At 39.1% G+C, this 16,418-nt stretch overlaps 43 non-coding genes across 43 annotated transcripts; all 43 read left to right on the plus strand.

The window, feature by feature from the left end:
* The first annotated feature begins 141 nt into the window (after positions 1 to 141).
* Positions 142 to 214, plus strand: Trnav-aac. Its single transcript has one exon. It is a non-coding gene; the product is annotated as a tRNA-Val (tRNA).
* Positions 215 to 281: 67 nt separating this feature from the next.
* Trnav-uac lies at positions 282 to 354 on the plus strand. Its single transcript has one exon. It is a non-coding gene; the product is annotated as a tRNA-Val (tRNA).
* A 606-nt stretch (positions 355 to 960) lies between these two features.
* On the plus strand, positions 961 to 1,033 carry Trnav-cac. Its single transcript has one exon. It is a non-coding gene; the product is annotated as a tRNA-Val (tRNA).
* Positions 1,034 to 1,200: 167 nt separating this feature from the next.
* Trnav-aac lies at positions 1,201 to 1,273 on the plus strand. The gene has a single exon. It is a non-coding gene; the product is annotated as a tRNA-Val (tRNA).
* A 606-nt stretch (positions 1,274 to 1,879) lies between these two features.
* On the plus strand, positions 1,880 to 1,952 carry Trnav-cac. The gene has a single exon. It is a non-coding gene; the product is annotated as a tRNA-Val (tRNA).
* A 167-nt stretch (positions 1,953 to 2,119) lies between these two features.
* Trnav-aac lies at positions 2,120 to 2,192 on the plus strand. Its single transcript has one exon. It is a non-coding gene; the product is annotated as a tRNA-Val (tRNA).
* A 68-nt stretch (positions 2,193 to 2,260) lies between these two features.
* On the plus strand, positions 2,261 to 2,333 carry Trnav-uac. Its single transcript has one exon. It is a non-coding gene; the product is annotated as a tRNA-Val (tRNA).
* Positions 2,334 to 2,940: 607 nt separating this feature from the next.
* Trnav-cac lies at positions 2,941 to 3,013 on the plus strand. Its single transcript has one exon. It is a non-coding gene; the product is annotated as a tRNA-Val (tRNA).
* Positions 3,014 to 3,180: 167 nt separating this feature from the next.
* Positions 3,181 to 3,253, plus strand: Trnav-aac. The gene has a single exon. It is a non-coding gene; the product is annotated as a tRNA-Val (tRNA).
* Positions 3,254 to 3,321: 68 nt separating this feature from the next.
* On the plus strand, positions 3,322 to 3,394 carry Trnav-uac. Its single transcript has one exon. It is a non-coding gene; the product is annotated as a tRNA-Val (tRNA).
* A 460-nt stretch (positions 3,395 to 3,854) lies between these two features.
* Trnav-aac lies at positions 3,855 to 3,927 on the plus strand. The gene has a single exon. It is a non-coding gene; the product is annotated as a tRNA-Val (tRNA).
* Positions 3,928 to 4,533: 606 nt separating this feature from the next.
* On the plus strand, positions 4,534 to 4,606 carry Trnav-cac. Its single transcript has one exon. It is a non-coding gene; the product is annotated as a tRNA-Val (tRNA).
* Positions 4,607 to 4,777: 171 nt separating this feature from the next.
* On the plus strand, positions 4,778 to 4,850 carry Trnav-aac. Its single transcript has one exon. It is a non-coding gene; the product is annotated as a tRNA-Val (tRNA).
* Positions 4,851 to 4,918: 68 nt separating this feature from the next.
* Trnav-uac lies at positions 4,919 to 4,991 on the plus strand. The gene has a single exon. It is a non-coding gene; the product is annotated as a tRNA-Val (tRNA).
* Positions 4,992 to 5,597: 606 nt separating this feature from the next.
* Trnav-cac lies at positions 5,598 to 5,670 on the plus strand. The gene has a single exon. It is a non-coding gene; the product is annotated as a tRNA-Val (tRNA).
* Positions 5,671 to 5,835: 165 nt separating this feature from the next.
* Trnav-aac lies at positions 5,836 to 5,908 on the plus strand. Its single transcript has one exon. It is a non-coding gene; the product is annotated as a tRNA-Val (tRNA).
* Positions 5,909 to 6,515: 607 nt separating this feature from the next.
* Trnav-cac lies at positions 6,516 to 6,588 on the plus strand. The gene has a single exon. It is a non-coding gene; the product is annotated as a tRNA-Val (tRNA).
* Positions 6,589 to 6,755: 167 nt separating this feature from the next.
* Positions 6,756 to 6,828, plus strand: Trnav-aac. The gene has a single exon. It is a non-coding gene; the product is annotated as a tRNA-Val (tRNA).
* Positions 6,829 to 6,896: 68 nt separating this feature from the next.
* Positions 6,897 to 6,969, plus strand: Trnav-aac. The gene has a single exon. It is a non-coding gene; the product is annotated as a tRNA-Val (tRNA).
* A 607-nt stretch (positions 6,970 to 7,576) lies between these two features.
* Positions 7,577 to 7,649, plus strand: Trnav-cac. The gene has a single exon. It is a non-coding gene; the product is annotated as a tRNA-Val (tRNA).
* A 607-nt stretch (positions 7,650 to 8,256) lies between these two features.
* On the plus strand, positions 8,257 to 8,329 carry Trnav-cac. Its single transcript has one exon. It is a non-coding gene; the product is annotated as a tRNA-Val (tRNA).
* Positions 8,330 to 8,493: 164 nt separating this feature from the next.
* On the plus strand, positions 8,494 to 8,566 carry Trnav-aac. The gene has a single exon. It is a non-coding gene; the product is annotated as a tRNA-Val (tRNA).
* A 68-nt stretch (positions 8,567 to 8,634) lies between these two features.
* Positions 8,635 to 8,707, plus strand: Trnav-uac. Its single transcript has one exon. It is a non-coding gene; the product is annotated as a tRNA-Val (tRNA).
* A 606-nt stretch (positions 8,708 to 9,313) lies between these two features.
* Trnav-cac lies at positions 9,314 to 9,386 on the plus strand. The gene has a single exon. It is a non-coding gene; the product is annotated as a tRNA-Val (tRNA).
* A 167-nt stretch (positions 9,387 to 9,553) lies between these two features.
* Positions 9,554 to 9,626, plus strand: Trnav-aac. The gene has a single exon. It is a non-coding gene; the product is annotated as a tRNA-Val (tRNA).
* A 68-nt stretch (positions 9,627 to 9,694) lies between these two features.
* On the plus strand, positions 9,695 to 9,767 carry Trnav-uac. The gene has a single exon. It is a non-coding gene; the product is annotated as a tRNA-Val (tRNA).
* Positions 9,768 to 10,371: 604 nt separating this feature from the next.
* Trnav-cac lies at positions 10,372 to 10,444 on the plus strand. The gene has a single exon. It is a non-coding gene; the product is annotated as a tRNA-Val (tRNA).
* A 167-nt stretch (positions 10,445 to 10,611) lies between these two features.
* Positions 10,612 to 10,684, plus strand: Trnav-aac. Its single transcript has one exon. It is a non-coding gene; the product is annotated as a tRNA-Val (tRNA).
* Positions 10,685 to 11,289: 605 nt separating this feature from the next.
* On the plus strand, positions 11,290 to 11,362 carry Trnav-cac. Its single transcript has one exon. It is a non-coding gene; the product is annotated as a tRNA-Val (tRNA).
* A 167-nt stretch (positions 11,363 to 11,529) lies between these two features.
* Trnav-aac lies at positions 11,530 to 11,602 on the plus strand. The gene has a single exon. It is a non-coding gene; the product is annotated as a tRNA-Val (tRNA).
* Positions 11,603 to 11,669: 67 nt separating this feature from the next.
* On the plus strand, positions 11,670 to 11,741 carry Trnav-uac. The gene has a single exon. It is a non-coding gene; the product is annotated as a tRNA-Val (tRNA).
* A 607-nt stretch (positions 11,742 to 12,348) lies between these two features.
* Positions 12,349 to 12,421, plus strand: Trnav-cac. The gene has a single exon. It is a non-coding gene; the product is annotated as a tRNA-Val (tRNA).
* Positions 12,422 to 12,588: 167 nt separating this feature from the next.
* Trnav-aac lies at positions 12,589 to 12,661 on the plus strand. The gene has a single exon. It is a non-coding gene; the product is annotated as a tRNA-Val (tRNA).
* Positions 12,662 to 12,729: 68 nt separating this feature from the next.
* On the plus strand, positions 12,730 to 12,802 carry Trnav-uac. Its single transcript has one exon. It is a non-coding gene; the product is annotated as a tRNA-Val (tRNA).
* A 460-nt stretch (positions 12,803 to 13,262) lies between these two features.
* Trnav-aac lies at positions 13,263 to 13,335 on the plus strand. Its single transcript has one exon. It is a non-coding gene; the product is annotated as a tRNA-Val (tRNA).
* A 605-nt stretch (positions 13,336 to 13,940) lies between these two features.
* On the plus strand, positions 13,941 to 14,013 carry Trnav-cac. The gene has a single exon. It is a non-coding gene; the product is annotated as a tRNA-Val (tRNA).
* A 171-nt stretch (positions 14,014 to 14,184) lies between these two features.
* On the plus strand, positions 14,185 to 14,257 carry Trnav-aac. Its single transcript has one exon. It is a non-coding gene; the product is annotated as a tRNA-Val (tRNA).
* A 67-nt stretch (positions 14,258 to 14,324) lies between these two features.
* Trnav-uac lies at positions 14,325 to 14,397 on the plus strand. The gene has a single exon. It is a non-coding gene; the product is annotated as a tRNA-Val (tRNA).
* A 603-nt stretch (positions 14,398 to 15,000) lies between these two features.
* Trnav-cac lies at positions 15,001 to 15,072 on the plus strand. The gene has a single exon. It is a non-coding gene; the product is annotated as a tRNA-Val (tRNA).
* A 165-nt stretch (positions 15,073 to 15,237) lies between these two features.
* Positions 15,238 to 15,310, plus strand: Trnav-aac. The gene has a single exon. It is a non-coding gene; the product is annotated as a tRNA-Val (tRNA).
* Positions 15,311 to 15,919: 609 nt separating this feature from the next.
* Trnav-cac lies at positions 15,920 to 15,992 on the plus strand. The gene has a single exon. It is a non-coding gene; the product is annotated as a tRNA-Val (tRNA).
* A 167-nt stretch (positions 15,993 to 16,159) lies between these two features.
* Positions 16,160 to 16,232, plus strand: Trnav-aac. Its single transcript has one exon. It is a non-coding gene; the product is annotated as a tRNA-Val (tRNA).
* A 68-nt stretch (positions 16,233 to 16,300) lies between these two features.
* On the plus strand, positions 16,301 to 16,373 carry Trnav-aac. The gene has a single exon. It is a non-coding gene; the product is annotated as a tRNA-Val (tRNA).
* Positions 16,374 to 16,418: the final 45 nt, after the last annotated feature.

Consider the following 16,418-nt stretch of genomic DNA (forward strand, 5'->3'; position numbering starts at 1 on the left):
AATTTTGCCATTCTTGTCCTGATGAATGTTCTTTGCATGTTTTCGTAGCTGCCTCGTCTATAGGCTTTTTACATAGTTTTTGGCTTTATTCATGCATGTATACATCAGTTTTACATCATTGAAGCGATTGGAAACGATGTAGTTTCCGTAGTGTAGCGGTTATCACGTGCGCCTAACACGCGCAAGGTCCCCAGTTCAAACCTGGGCGGAAACAATTCGCTTTCTTTCCCTTTTTAAAGACACAATTTTGCCATTCTTGTTCTGATGACTGTTCTTTGCGTGTTTCCGTAGTGTAGTGGTTAACACGTGCGCTTTACACGCGCAAGGTCCGCAGTTCAAACCTGGGCGGAAACAATTCGCTTTCTTTCCCTGTTTGAAAGACACAATATTGCCATTCTTGTTCTGCTGAATGTTCTTTGCATGTTTCCGTAGCTGCCTCGTCTACAGGCTCTTGATATTTTTTCGCTTTATTCCCAAGTTCAATCCTGGGCGGGAACATTTCGCTTTCATTCACTCTATTAAACACTAAATTTGCTACTTTTGTTCTTTTGAATGTTTTTTTGCACGATAATTATTTGTGGAACACAAGTTGCCGCACATGCAGCAGATTTCAGACTTGAAGATGACTAATGAAATTACTTCCTGAAAAATAAACCGATAACAAATGTACCGGATTAACCAATGCTTTGGTTTAAACACTTTTAAGGTGCGATACGATTTTTCTAGTGTAGCGGTTATCAAGTGCTCCTTAGAGGCGCAAGGTAAACAATTTGACCATCTACAGAAACAACTATGTGCGCTGTGTTTCTTTCGATACATTTTTTTAAACCTGTAACCGTTATGACTCGTAGAAATTCCTAAAACGTAAAGAATTTTAAAGTTATTTTACTAAAATTTCCAGAATTGGATATTTTGCCAATAGAAAGTAACAAGGGAAATATTATTCTCAACCACGGGTAAGTTTTCGTAGTGTAGTGGTTATCACATGCGCTTCACACGCTCAAGGTCCCCAGTTCAAACCTGGGCGGAAACAATTCGCCTTCTTTCCGTGTTTGAAAGACACAATTTTGCCATTCTTGTCCTGATGAATGTTCTTTGCATGTTTCCGTAGCTGCCTCGTCTATAGGCTCTTTACATAGTTTTTGGCTTTATTCATGTATATATCAATTTTACATCATTGAAGCGATTGGAAACGATGTAGTTTCGGTAGTGTAGCGGTTATCACGTGCGCCTAACACGCGCAAGGTCCCCAGTTCAAACCTGGGCGGAAACAATTCGCTTTCTTTCCCTGTTTGAAAGACACAATTTTGCCATTCTTGTTCTGCTGAATGTTCTTTGCATGTTTCCGTAGCTGCCTCGTCTACAGGCTCTTGATAGTTTTTCGCTTTATTCCCCAGTTCAATCCTGGGCGGCAACATTTCGCTTTCATTCACTCTATTAAACACTAAATTTGTTACTTTTGTTCTTTTGAATGTTTTTTGCACGATAATTATTTGTGGAACACAAGTTGCCGCACATGCAGCAGATTTCAGACTTGAAGATGACTAATGAAATTACTTCCTGAAAAATAAACCGATAACAAATGTACCGGATTAACCAATGCTTTGGTTTAAACACTTTTAAGGTGCGATACGATTTCTCTAGTGTAGCGGTTATCAAGTGCTCTTTAGAGGCGCAAGGTAAACAATTTGACCATCTATAGAAACAACTATGTGCGCTGTGTTTCTTTCGATACATTTTTTTAAACCTGTAACCGTTATGACTCGTAGAAATTCCTGAAACGTAAAGAATTTTAAAGTTATTTTACTAAAATTTCCAGGATTGGATATTTTGCCAATAGAAAGTCACAAGGGAAATATTATTTTTCAATAACGGGTAAGTTTTCGTAGTGTAGTGGTTATCACATGCGCTTCACACGCGCAAGGTCCCCAGTTCAAACCTGGGCGGAAACAATTCGCCTTTTTTCCGTGTTTGAAAGACACAATTTTGCCATTCTTGTCCTGCTGAATGTTCTTTGCATGTTTCCGTAGCTGCCTCGTCTATAGGCTCTTTACATAGTTTTTGGCTTTATTCATGTATATATCAGTTTTACATCATTGAAGCGATTGGAAACGATGTAGTTTCCGTAGTGTAGCGGTTATCACGTGCGCCTAACACGCGCAAGGTCCCCAGTTCAAACCTGGGCGGAAACAATTCGCTTTCTTTCCCTGTTTTAAAGACACAATTTCGCCATTCTTGTTCTGATGACTGTTCTTTGCGTGTTTCCGTAGTGTAGTGGTTATCACGTGCGCTTTACACGCGCAAGGTCCCCAGTTCAAACCTGGGTGGAAACAATTCGCTTTCTTTTCCTTTTTGAAAGACACAATTTTGCCATTCTTGTTCTGCTGAATGTTCTTTGTATGTTTCCGTAGCTGCCTCGTCTACAGGCTCTTGATAGTTTTTCGCTTTATTCCCCAGTTCAATCCTGGGCGGGAACATTTCGCTTTCATTCACTCTATTAAACACTAAATTTGTTACTTTTGTTCTTTTGAATGTTTTTTTGCACGATAATCATTTGTGGAACACAAGTTGCCGCACATGCAGCAGATTTCAGACTTGAAGATGACTAATGAAATTACTTCCTGAAAAATAAACCGATAACAAATGTACCGGATTAACCAATGCTTTGGTTTAAACACTTTTAAGGTGCGATACGATTTTTCTAGTGTAACGGTTATCAAGTGCTCTTTAGAGGCGCAAGGTAAACAATTTGACCATCTACAGAAACAACTATGTGCGCTGTGTTTCTTTCGATACATTTTTTTAAACCTGTAACCGTTATGACTCGTAGAAATTCTTGAAACGTAAAGAATTTTAAAGTTATTTTACTAAAATTTCCAGGATTGGATATTTTTCCAATAGAAAGTCACAAGAGAAATATTATATTTCAACCACGGGTAAGTTTTCGTAGTGTAGTGGTTATCACATGCGCTACACACGCGCAAGGTCCCCAGTTCAAACCTAGGCGGAAACAATTCGCCTTCTTTCCGTGTTTGAAAGATACAATTTTACCATTCTTGTCCTGCTGAATGTTCTTTGCATGTTTCCGTAGCTGCCTCGTCTATAGGCTTTTTACATAGTTTTTGGCTTTATTCATGTATATATCAGTTTTACATCATTGAAGCGATTGGAAACGATGTAGTTTCCGTAGTGTAGCGGTTATCACGTGCGCCTAACACGCGCAAGGTCCCCAGTTCAAACCTGGGCGGAAACAATTCGCTTTCTTTCCCTGTTTTAAAGACACAATTTTGCCATTCTTGTTCTGATGACTGTTCTTTGCGTGTTTCCGTAGTGTAGTGGTTAACACGTGCGCTTTACACGCGCAAGGTCCGCAGTTCAAACCTGGGCGGAAACAATTCGCTTTCTTTCCCTGTTTGAAAGACACAATATTGCCATTCTTGTTCTGCTGAATGTTCTTTGCATGTTTCCGTAGCTGCCTCGTCTACAGGCTCTTGATAGTTTTTCGCTTTATTCCCAAGTTCAATCCTGGGCGGGAACATTTCGCTTTCATTCACTCTATTAAACACTAAATTTGCTACTTTTGTTCTTTTGAATGTTTTTTTGCACGATAATTATTTGTGGAACACAAGTTGCCGCACATGCAGCAGATTTCAGACTTGAAGATGACTAATGAAATTACTTCCTGAAAAATAAACCGATAACAAATGTACCGGATTAACCAATGCTTTGGTTTAAACACTTTTAAGGTGTACCATGTTTCCGTAGCTGCCTCGTCTATAGGCTCTTTACATAGTTTTTGGCTTTATTCATGTATATATCAATTTTACATCATTGAAGCGATTGGAAACGATGTAGTTTCGGTAGTGTAGCGGTTATCACGTGCGCCTAACACGCGCAAGGTCCCCAGTTCAAACCTGGGCGGAAACAATTCGCTTTCTTTCCCTGTTTGAAAGACACAATTTTGCCATTCTTGTTCTGCTGAATGTTCTTTGCATGTTTCCGTAGCTGCCTCGTCTACAGGCTCTTGATAGTTTTTCGCTTTATTCCCCAGTTCAATCCTGGGCGGCAACATTTCGCTTTCATTCACTCTATTAAACACTAAATTTGTTACTTTTGTTCTTTTGAATGTTTTTTTGCACGATAATTATTTGTGGAACACAAGTTGCCGCACATGCAGCAGATTTCAGACTTGAAGATGACTAATGAAATTACTTCCTGAAAATAAACCGATAACAAATGTACCGGATTAACCAATGCTTTGGTTTAAACACTTTTAAGGTGCGATACGATTTTTCTAGTGTAACGGTTATCAAGTGCTCTTTAGAGGCGCAAGGTAAACAATTTGACCATCTACAGAAACAACTATGTGCGCTGTGTTTCTTTCGATACATTTTTTTAAACCTGTAACCGTTATGACTCGTAGAAATTCTTGAAACGTAAAGAATTTTAAAGTTATTTTACTAAAATTTCCAGGATTGGATATTTTTCCAATAGAAAGTCACAAGGGAAATATTATATTTCAACCACGGGTAAGTTTTCGTAGTGTAGTGGTTATCACATGCGCTTCACACGCGCAAGGTCCCCAGTTCAAACCTAGGCGGAAACAATTCGCCTTCTTTCCGTGTTTGAAAGATACAATTTTACCATTCTTGTCCTGCTGAATGTTCTTTGCATGTTTCCGTAGCTGCCTCGTCTATAGGCTTTTTACATAGTTTTTGGCTTTATTCATGCATGTATACATCAGTTTTACATCATTGAAGCGATTGGAAACGATGTAGTTTCCGTAGTGTAGCGGTTATCACGTGCGCCTAACACGCGCAAGGTCCCCAGTTCAAACCTGGGCGGAAACAATTCGCTTTCTTTCCCTGTTTTAAAGACACAATTTTGCCATTCTTGTTCTGATGACTGTTCTTTGCGTGTTTCCGTAGTGTAGTGGTTAACACGTGCGCTTTACACGCGCAAGGTCCGCAGTTCAAACCTGGGCGGAAACAATTCGCTTTCTTTCCCTGTTTGAAAGACACAATATTGCCATTCTTGTTCTGCTGAATGTTCTTTGCATGTTTCCGTAGCTGCCTCGTCTACAGGCTCTTGATAGTTTTTCGCTTTATTCCCAAGTTCAATCCTGGGCGGGAACATTTCGCTTTCATTCACTCTATTAAACACTAAATTTGCTACTTTTGTTCTTTTGAATGTTTTTTTGCACGATAATTATTTGTGGAACACAAGTTGCCGCACATGCAGCAGATTTCAGACTTGAAGATGACTAATGAAATTACTTCCTGAAAAATAAACCGATAACAAATGTACCGGATTAACCAATGCTTTGGTTTAAACACTTTTAAGGTGCGATACGATTTTTCTAGTGTAGCGGTTATCAAGTGCTCTTTAGAGGCGCAAGGTAAACAATTTGACCATCTAGAGAAACAACTATGTGCGCTGTGTTTCTTTCGATACATTTTTTTAAACCTGTAACCGTTATGACTCGTAGAAATTCCTAAAACGTAAAGAATTTTAAAGTTATTTTACTAAAATTTCCAGGATTGGATATTTTGCCAATAGAAAGTAACAAGGGAAATATTATTTTCAACCACGGGTAAGTTTTCGTAGTGTAGTGGTTATCACATGCGCTTCACACGCTCAAGGTCCCCAGTTCAAACCTGGGCGGAAACAATTCGCCTTCTTTCCGTGTTTGAAAGACACAATTTTGCCATTCTTTCTGATGAATGTTCTTTGCATGTTTCCGTAGCTGCCTCGTCTATAGGCTCTTTACATAGTTTTTGGCTTTATTCATGTATATATCAATTTTACATCATTGAAGCGATTGGAAACGATGTAGTTTCGGTAGTGTAGCGGTTATCACGTGCGCCTAACACGCGCAAGGTCCCCAGTTCAAACCTGGGCGGAAACAATTCGCTTTCTTTCCCTGTTTGAAAGACACAATTTTGCCATTCTTGTTCTGCTGAATGTTCTTTGCATGTTTCCGTAGCTGCCTCGTCTACAGGCTCTTGATAGTTTTTCGCTTTATTCCCCAGTTCAATCCTGGGCGGGAACATTTCGCTTTCATTCACTCTATTAAACACTAAATTTGTTACTTTTGTTCTTTTGAATGTTTTTTTGCACGATAATTATTTGTGGAACACAAGTTGCCGCACATGCAGCAGATTTCAGACTTGAAGATGACTAATGAAATTACTTCCTGAAAAATAAACCGATAACAAATGTACCGGATTAACCAATGCTTTGGTTTAAACACTTTTAAGGTGCGATACGATTTTTCTAGTGTAACGGTTATCAAGTGCTCTTTAGAGGCGCAAGGTAAACAATTTGACCATCTACAGAAACAACTATGTGCGCTGTGTTTCTTTCGATACATTTTTTTAAACCTGTAACCGTTATGACTCGTAGAAATTCTTGAAACGTAAAGAATTTTAAAGTTATTTTACTAAAATTTCCAGGATTGGATATTTTTCCAATAGAAAGTCACAAGGGAAATATTATATTTCAACCACGGGTAAGTTTTCGTAGTGTAGTGGTTATCACATGCGCTTCACACGCGCAAGGTCCCCAGTTCAAACCTAGGCGGAAACAATTCGCCTTCTTTCCGTGTTTGAAAGATACAATTTTGCCATTCTTGTCCTGCTGAATGTTCTTTGCATGTTTCCGTAGCTGCCTTGTTTATAGGCTTTTTACATAGTTTTTGGCTTTATTCATGTATATATCAGTTTTACATCATTGAAGCGATTGGAAACGATGTAGTTTCCGTAGTGTAGCGGTTATCACGTGCGCCTAACACGCGCAAGGTCCCCAGTTCAAACCTGGGCGGAAACAATTCGCTTTCTTTCCCTGTTTTAAAGACACAATTTTGCCATTCTTGTTCTGATGACTGTTCTTTGCGTGTTTCCGTAGTGTAGCGGTTATCACGTGCGCCTAACACGCGCAAGGTCCCCAGTTCAAACCTGGGCGGAAACAATTCGCTTTCTTTCCCTGTTTGAAAGACACAATATTGCCATTCTTGTTCTGCTGAATGTTCTTTGCATGTTTCCGTAGCTGCCTCGTCTACAGGCTCTTGATAGTTTTTCGCTTTATTCCCAAGTTCAATCCTGGGCGGGAACATTTCGCTTTCATTCACTCTATTAAACACTAAATTTGCTACTTTTGTTCTTTTGAATGTTTTTTTGCACGATAATTATTTGTGGAACACAAGTTGCCGCACATGCAGCAGATTTCAGACTTGAAGATGACTAATGAAATTACTTCCTGAAAAATAAACCGATAACAAATGTACCGGATTAACCAATGCTTTGGTTTAAACACTTTTAAGGTGCGATACGATTTTTCTAGTGTAGCGGTTATCAAGTGCTCTTTAGAGGCGCAAGGTAAACAATTTGACCATCTACAGAAACAACTATGTGCGCTGTGTTTCTTTCGATACATTTTTTTAAACCTGTAACCGTTATGACTCGTAGAAATTCCTAAAACGTAAAGAATTTTAAAGTTATTTTACTAAAATTTCCAGGATTGGATATTTTGCCAATAGAAAGTAACAAGGGAAATATTATTTTTCAACCACGGGTAAGTTTTCGTAGTGTAGTGGTTATCACATGCGCTTCACACACGCAAGGTCCCCAGTTCAAACCTGGGCGGAAACAATTCGCCTTCTTTCCGTGTTTGAAAGACACTATTTTGCCATTCTTGTCCTGATGAATGTTCTTTGCATGTTTTCGTAGCTGCCTCGTCTACAGGCTCTTGATAGTTTTTCGCTTTATTCCCCAGTTCAATCCTGGGCGGGAACATTTCGCTTTCATTCACTCTATTAAACACTCAATTTGCTACTTTTGTTCTTTTGAATGTTTTTTTGCACGATAATTATTTGTGGAACACAAGTTGCCGCACATGCAGCAGATTTCAGACTTGAAGATGACTAATGAAATTACTTCCTGAAAAATAAACCGATAACAAATGTACCGGATTAACCAATGCTTTGGTTTATACACATTTAAGGTGCGATACCATTTCTCTAGAGTAGCGGTTATCAAGTGCTCTTTAGAGGCGCAAGGTAAACAATTTGACCATCAATAGAAACAACTATGTGCGCTGTGTTTCTTTCGATACATTTTTTTAAACCTGTAACCGTTATGACTCGTAGAAATTCCTGAAACGTAAAGAATTTTAAAGTTATTTTACTAAAATTTCCAGGATTGGATATTTTGCCAATAGAAAGTCACAAGGGAAATATTATATTTCAACCACGGGTAAGTTTTCGTAGTGTAGTGGTTATCACATGCGCTTCACACGCGCAAGGTCCCCAGTTCAAACCTAGGCGGAAACAATTCGCCTTCTTTCCGTGTTTGAAAGACACAATTTTGCCATCCTTGTCCTGCTGAATGTTCTTTGCATGTTTCCGTAGCTGCCTCGTCTATAGGCTTTTACATAGTTTTTGGTTATTCATGTATATATCAGTTTTACATCATTGAAGCGATTGGAAACGATGTAGTTTCCGTAGTGTAGCGGTTATCACGTGCGCCTAACACGCGCAAGGTCCCCAGTTCAAACCTGGGCGGAAACAATTCGCTTTCTTTCCCTGTTTTAAAGACACAATTTTGCCATTCTTGTTCTGATGACTGTTCTTTGCGTGTTTCCGTAGTGTAGTGGTTAACGCGTGCGCTTTACACGCGCAAAGTCCGCAGTTCAAACCTGGGCGGAAACAATTCGCTTTCTTTCCCTGTTTGAAAGACACAATTTTGCCATTCTTGTTCTGCTGAATGTTCTTTGCATGTTTCCGTAGCTGCCTCGTCTACAGGCTCTTGATAGTTTTTCGCTTTATTCCCCAGTTCAATCCTGGGGGGAACATTTCGCTTTCATTCACTCTATTAAACACTAAATTTGTTACTTTTGTTCTTTTGAATGTTTTTTTTGCACGATAATTATTTGTGGAACACAAGTTGCCGCACATGCAGCAGATTTCAGACTTGAAGATGACTAATGAAATTACTTCCTGAAAATAAACCGATAACAAATGTACCGGATTAACCAATGCTTTGGTTTAAACACTTTTAATGTGCAATACGATTTTTCTAGTGTAACGGTTATCAAGTGCTCTTTAGAGGCGCAAGGTAAACAATTTGACCATCTACAGAAATAACTATGTGCGCTGTGTTTCTTTCGATACATTTTTTTAAACCTGTAACCGTTATGACTCGTAGAAATTCTTGAAACGTAAAGAATTTTAAAGTTATTTTACTAAAATTTCCAGGATTGGATATTTTTCCAATAGAAAGTCACAAGGGAAATATTATTTTTCAACCACGGGTAAGTTTTCGTAGTGTAGTGGTTATCACATGCGCTTCACACGCGCAAGGTCCCCAGTTCAAACCTGGGCGGAAACAATTCGCCTTCTTTCCGTGTTTGAAAGAAACAATTTTGCCATTCTTGTCCTGATGAATGTTCTTTGCATGTTTTCGTAGCTGCCTCGTCTATAGGCTTTTACATAGTTTTTGGCTTTATTCATGCTATACATCAGTTTTACATCATTGAAGCGATTGGAAACGATGTAGTTTCCGTAGTGTAGCGGTTATCACGTGCGCCTAACACGCGCAAGGTCCCCAGTTCAAACCTGGGCGGAAACAATTCGCTTTCTTTCCCTGTTTGAAAGACACAATTTTGCCATTCTTGTTCTGATGACTGTTCTTTGCGTGTTTCCGTAGTGTAGTGGTTAACACGTGCGCTTTACACGCGCAAGGTCCGCAGTTCAAACCTGGGCGGAAACAATTCGCTTTCTTTCCCTGTTTGAAAGACACAATATTGCCATTCTTGTTCTGCTGAATGTTCTTTGCATGTTTCCGTAGCTGCCTCGTCTACAGGCTCTTGATAGTTTTTCGCTTTATTCCCAAGTTCAATCCTGGGCGGGAACATTTCGCTTTCATTCACTCTATTAAACACTAAATTTGCTACTTTTGTTCTTTTGAATGTTTTTTTGCACGATAATTATTTGTGGAACACAAGTTGCCGCACATGCAGCAGATTTCAGACTTGAAGATGACTAATGAAATTACTTCCTGAAAAATAAACCGATAACAAATGTACCGGATTAACCAATGCTTTGGTTTAAACACTTTTAAGGTGCGATACGATTTTTCTAGTGTAGCGGTTATCAAGTGCTCCTTAGAGGCGCAAGGTAAACAATTTGACCATCTACAAAAACTATGTGCGCTGTGTTTCTTTCGATACATTTTTTTAAACCTGTAACCGTTATGACTCGTAGAAATTCTAAAACGTAAAGAATTTTAAAGTTATTTTACTAAAATTTCCAGAATTGGATATTTTGCCAATAGAAAGTAACAAGGGAAATATTATTTTCTCAACCACGGGTAAGTTTTCGTAGTGTAGTGGTTATCACATGCGCTTCACACGCTCAAGGTCCCCAGTTCAAACCTGGGCGGAAACAATTCGCCTTCTTTCCGTGTTTGAAAGACACAATTTTGCCATTCTTGTCCTGATGAATGTTCTTTGCATGTTTCCGTAGCTGCCTCGTCTATAGGCTCTTTACATAGTTTTTGGCTTTATTCATGTATATATCAATTTTACATCATTGAAGCGATTGGAAACGATGTAGTTTCGGTAGTGTAGCGGTTATCACGTGCGCCTAACACGCGCAAGGTCCCCAGTTCAAACCTGGGCGGAAACAATTCGCTTTCTTTCCCTGTTTGAAAGACACAATTTTGCCATTCTTGTTCTGCTGAATGTTCTTTGCATGTTTCCGTAGCTGCCTCGTCTACAGGCTCTTGATAGTTTTTCGCTTTATTCCCCAGTTCAATCCTGGGCGGCAACATTTCGCTTTCATTCACTCTATTAAACACTAAATTTGTTACTTTTGTTCTTTTGAATGTTTTTTTGCACGATAATTATTTGTGGAACACAAGTTGCCGCACATGCAGCAGATTTCAGACTTGAAGATGACTAATGAAATTACTTCCTGAAAAAAAACCGATAACAAATGTACCGGATTAACCAATGCTTTGGTTTAAACACTTTTAAGGTGCGATACGATTTCTCTAGTGTAGCGGTTATCAAGTGCTCTTTAGAGGCGCAAGGTAAACAATTTGACCATCTATAGAAACAACTATGTGCGCTGTGTTTCTTTCGATACATTTTTTTAACCTGTAACCGTTATGACTCGTAGAAATTCCTGAAACGTAAAGAATTTTAAAGTTATTTTACTAAAATTTCCAGGATTGGATATTTTGCCAATAGAAAGTCACAAGGGAAATATTATTTTTCAATAACGGGTAAGTTTTCGTAGTGTAGTGGTTATCACATGCGCTTCACACGCGCAAGGTCCCCAGTTCAAACCTGGGCGGAAACAATTCGCCTTTTTTCCGTGTTTGAAAGACACAATTTTGCCATTCTTGTCCTGCTGAATGTTCTTTGCATGTTTCCGTAGCTGCCTCGTCTATAGGCTCTTTACATAGTTTTTGGCTTTATTCATGTATATATCAGTTTTACATCATTGAAGCGATTGGAAACGATGTAGTTTCCGTAGTGTAGCGGTTATCACGTGCGCCTAACACGCGCAAGGTCCCCAGTTCAAACCTGGGCGGAAACAATTCGCTTTCTTTCCCTGTTTTAAAGACACAATTTCGCCATTTTGTTCTGATGACTGTTCTTTGCGTGTTTCCGTAGTGTAGTGGTTATCACGTGCGCTTTACACGCGCAAGGTCCCAGTTCAAACCTGGGTGGAAACAATTCGCTTTCTTTTCCTTTTTGAAAGACACAATTTTGCCATTCTTGTTCTGCTGAATGTTCTTTGTATGTTTCCGTAGCTGCCTCGTCTACAGGCTCTTGATAGTTTTTCGCTTTATTCCCCAGTTCAATCCTGGGCGGGAACATTTCGCTTTCATTCACTCTATTAAACACTAAATTTGTTACTTTTGTTCTTTTGAATGTTTTTTTGCACGATAATCATTTGTGGAACACAAGTTGCCGCACATGCAGCAGATTTCAGACTTGAAGATGACTAATGAAATTACTTCCTGAAAAATAAACCGATAACAAATGTACCGGATTAACCAATGCTTTGGTTTAAACACTTTTAAGGTGCGATACGATTTTTCTAGTGTAACGGTTATCAAGTGCTCTTTAGAGGCGCAAGGTAAACAATTTGACCATCTACAGAAACAACTATGTGCGCTGTGTTTCTTTCGATACATTTTTTTAAACCTGTAACCGTTATGACTCGTAGAAATTCTTGAAACGTAAAGAATTTTAAAGTTATTTTACTAAAATTTCCAGGATTGGATATTTTTCCAATAGAAAGTCACAAGAGAAATATTATATTTCAACCACGGGTAAGTTTTCGTAGTGTAGTGGTTATCACATGCGCTACACACGCGCAAGGTCCCCAGTTCAAACCTAGGCGGAAACAATTCGCCTTCTTTCCGTGTTTGAAAGATACAATTTTACCATTCTTGTCCTGCTGAATGTTCTTTGCATGTTTCCGTAGCTGCCTCGTCTATAGGCTTTTTACATAGTTTTTGGCTTTATTCATGTATATATCAGTTTTACATCATTGAAGCGATTGGAAACGATGTAGTTTCCGTAGTGTAGCGGTTATCACGTGCGCCTAACACGCGCAAGGTCCCCAGTTCAAACCTGGGCGGAAACAATTCGCTTTCTTTCCCTGTTTTAAAGACACAATTTTGCCATTCTTGTTCTGATGACTGTTCTTTGCGTGTTTCCGTAGTGTAGTGGTTAACACGTGCGCTTTACACGCGCAAGGTCCGCAGTTCAAACCTGGGCGGAAACAATTCGCTTTCTTTCCCTGTTTGAAAGACACAATATTGCCATTCTTGTTCTGCTGAATGTTCTTTGCATGTTTCCGTAGCTGCCTCGTCTACAGGCTCTTGATAGTTTTTCGCTTTATTCCCAAGTTCAATCCTGGGCGGGAACATTTCGCTTTCATTCACTCTATTAAACACTAAATTTGCTACTTTTGTTCTTTTGAATGTTTTTTTGCACGATAATTATTTGTGGAACACAAGTTGCCGCACATGCAGCAGATTTCAGACTTGAAGATGACTAATGAAATTACTTCCTGAAAAATAAACCGATAACAAATGTACCGGATTAACCAATGCTTTGGTTTAAACACTTTTAAGGTGTACCATGTTTCCGTAGCTGCCTCGTCTATAGGCTCTTTACATAGTTTTTGGCTTTATTCATGTATATATCAATTTTACATCATTGAAGCGATTGGAAACGATGTAGTTTCGGTAGTGTAGCGGTTATCACGTGCGCCTAACACGCGCAAGGTCCCCAGTTCAAACCTGGGCGGAAACAATTCGCTTTTTTCCCTGTTTGAAAGACACAATTTGCCATTCTTGTTCTGCTGAATGTTCTTTGCATGTTTCCGTAGCTGCCTCGTCTACAGGCTCTTGATAGTTTTTCGCTTTATTCCCCAGTTCAATCCTGGGCGGCAACATTTCGCTTTCATTCACTCTATTAAACACTAAATTTGTTACTTTTGTTCTTTTGAATGTTTTTTTGCACGATAATTATTTGTGGAACACAAGTTGCCGCACATGCAGCAGATTTCAGACTTGAAGATGACTAATGAAATTACTTCCTGAAAAATAAACCGATAACAAATGTACCGGATTAACCAATGCTTTGGTTTAAACACTTTTAAGGTGCGATACGATTTTTCTAGTGTAACGGTTATCAAGTGCTCTTTAGAGGCGCAAGGTAAACAATTTGACCATCTACAGAAACAACTATGTGCGCTGTGTTTCTTTCGATACATTTTTTTAAACCTGTAACCGTTATGACTCGTAGAAATTCTTGAAACGTAAAGAATTTTAAAGTTATTTTACTAAAATTTCCAGGATTGGATATTTTTCCAATAGAAAGTCACAAGGGAAATATTATATTTCAACCACGGGTAAGTTTTCGTAGTGTAGTGGTTATCACATGCGCTTCACACGCGCAAGGTCCCCAGTTCAAACCTAGGCGGAAACAATTCGCCTTCTTTCCGTGTTTGAAAGATACAATTTTACCATTCTTGTCCTGCTGAATGTTCTTTGCATGTTTCCGTAGCTGCCTCGTCTATAGGCTTTTTACATAGTTTTTGGCTTTATTCATGCATGTATACATCAGTTTTACATCATTGAAGCGATTGGAAACGATGTAGTTTCCGTAGTGTAGCGGTTATCACGTGCGCCTAACACGCGCAAGGTCCCCAGTTCAAACCTGGGCGGAAACAATTCGCTTTCTTTCCCTGTTTTAAAGACACAATTTGCCATTCTTGTTCTGATGACTGTTCTTTGCGTGTTTCCGTAGTGTAGTGGTTAACACGTGCGCTTTACACGCGCAAGGTCCGCAGTTCAAACCTGGGCGGAAACAATTCGCTTTCTTTCCCTGTTTGAAAGACACAATATTGCCATTCTTGTTCTGCTGAATGTTCTTTGCATGTTTCCGTAGCTGCCTCGTCTACAGGCTCTTGATAGTTTTTCGCTTTATTCCCAAGTTCAATCCTGGGCGGGAACATTTCGCTTTCATTCACTCTATTAAACACTAAATTTGCTACTTTTGTTCTTTTGAATGTTTTTTTGCACGATAATTATTTGTGGAACACAAGTTGCCGCACATGCAGCAGATTTCAGACTTGAAGATGACTAATGAAATTACTTCCTGAAAAATAAACCGATAACAAATGTACCGGATTAACCAATGCTTTGGTTTAAACACTTTTAAGGTGCGATACGATTTTTCTAGTGTAGCGGTTATCAAGTGCTCTTTAGAGGCGCAAGGTAAACAATTTGACCATCTAGAAACAACTATGTGCGCTGTGTTTCTTTCGATACATTTTTTTAAACCTGTAACCGTTATGACTCGTAGAAATTCCTAAAACGTAAAGAATTTTAAAGTTATTTTACTAAAATTTCCAGGATTGGATATTTTGCCAATAGAAAGTAACAAGGGAAATATTATTTTCAACCACGGTAAGTTTTCGTAGTGTAGTGGTTATCACATGCGCTTCACACGCTCAAGGTCCCAGTTCAAACCTGGGCGGAAACAATTCGCCTTCTTTCCGTGTTTGAAAGACACAATTTTGCCATTCTTGTCTGATGAATGTTCTTTGCATGTTTCCGTAGCTGCCTCGTCTATAGGCTCTTTACATAGTTTTTGGCTTTATTCATGTATATATCAATTTACATCATTGAAGCGATTGGAAACGATGTAGTTTCGGTAGTGTAGCGGTTATCACGTGCGCCTAACACGCGCAAGGTCCCCAGTTCAAACCTGGGCGGAAACAATTCGCTTTCTTCTTCCCTGTTTGAAAGACACAATTTTGCCATTCTTGTTCTGCTGAATGTTCTTTGCATGTTTCCGTAGCTGCCTCGTCTACAGGCTCTTGATAGTTTTTTCGCTTTATTCCCCAGTTCAATCCTGGGCGGGAACATTTCGCTTTCATTCACTCTATTAAACACTAAATTTGTTACTTTTGTTCTTTTGAATGTTTTTTTGCAGATAATTATTTGTGGAACACAAGTTGCCGCACATGCAGCAGATTTCAGACTTGAAGATGACTAATGAAATTACTTCCTGAAAAATAAACCGATAACAAATGTACCGGATTAACCAATGCTTTGGTTTAAACACTTTTAAGGTGCGATACGATTTTTCTAGTGTAACGGTTATCAAGTGCTCTTTAGAGGCGCAAGGTAAACAATTTGACCATCTACAGAAACAACTATGTGCGCTGTGTTTCTTTCGATACATTTTTTTAAACCTGTAACCGTTATGACTCGTAGAAATTCTTGAAACGTAAAGAATTTTAAAGTTATTTTACTAAAATTTCCAGGATTGGATATTTTTCCAATAGAAAGTCACAAGGGAAATATTATATTTCAACCACGGGTAAGTTTTCGTAGTGTAGTGGTTATCACATGCGCTTCACACGCGCAAGGTCCCCAGTTCAAACCTAGGCGGAAACAATTCGCCTTCTTTCCGTGTTTGAAAGATACAATTTTGCCATTCTTGTCCTGCTGAATGTTCTTTGCATGTTTCCGTAGCTGCCTTGTTTATAGGCTTTTTACATAGTTTTTGGCTTTATTCATGTATATATCAGTTTTACATCATTGAAGCGATTGGAAACGATGTAGTTTCCGTAGTGTAGCGGTTATCACGTGCGCCTAACACGCGCAAGGTCCCCAGTTCAAACCTGGGCGGAAACAATTCGCTTTCTTTCCCTGTTTTAAAGACACAATTTTGCCATTCTTGTTCTGATGACTGTTCTTTGCGTGTTTCCGTAGTGTAGCGGTTATCACGTGCGCCTAACACGCGCAAGGTCCCCAGTTCAAACCTGGGCGGAAACAATTCGCTTTCTTTCCCTGTTTGAAAGACACAATATTGCCATTCTT

Source organism: Dendronephthya gigantea, unplaced genomic scaffold, assembly GCF_004324835.1.
Source record: "Dendronephthya gigantea isolate DGI-Jeju-01 unplaced genomic scaffold, DenGig_1.0 000195F, whole genome shotgun sequence".
Classification (NCBI taxonomy): Eukaryota; Metazoa; Cnidaria; class Anthozoa; order Malacalcyonacea; family Nephtheidae; genus Dendronephthya; species Dendronephthya gigantea.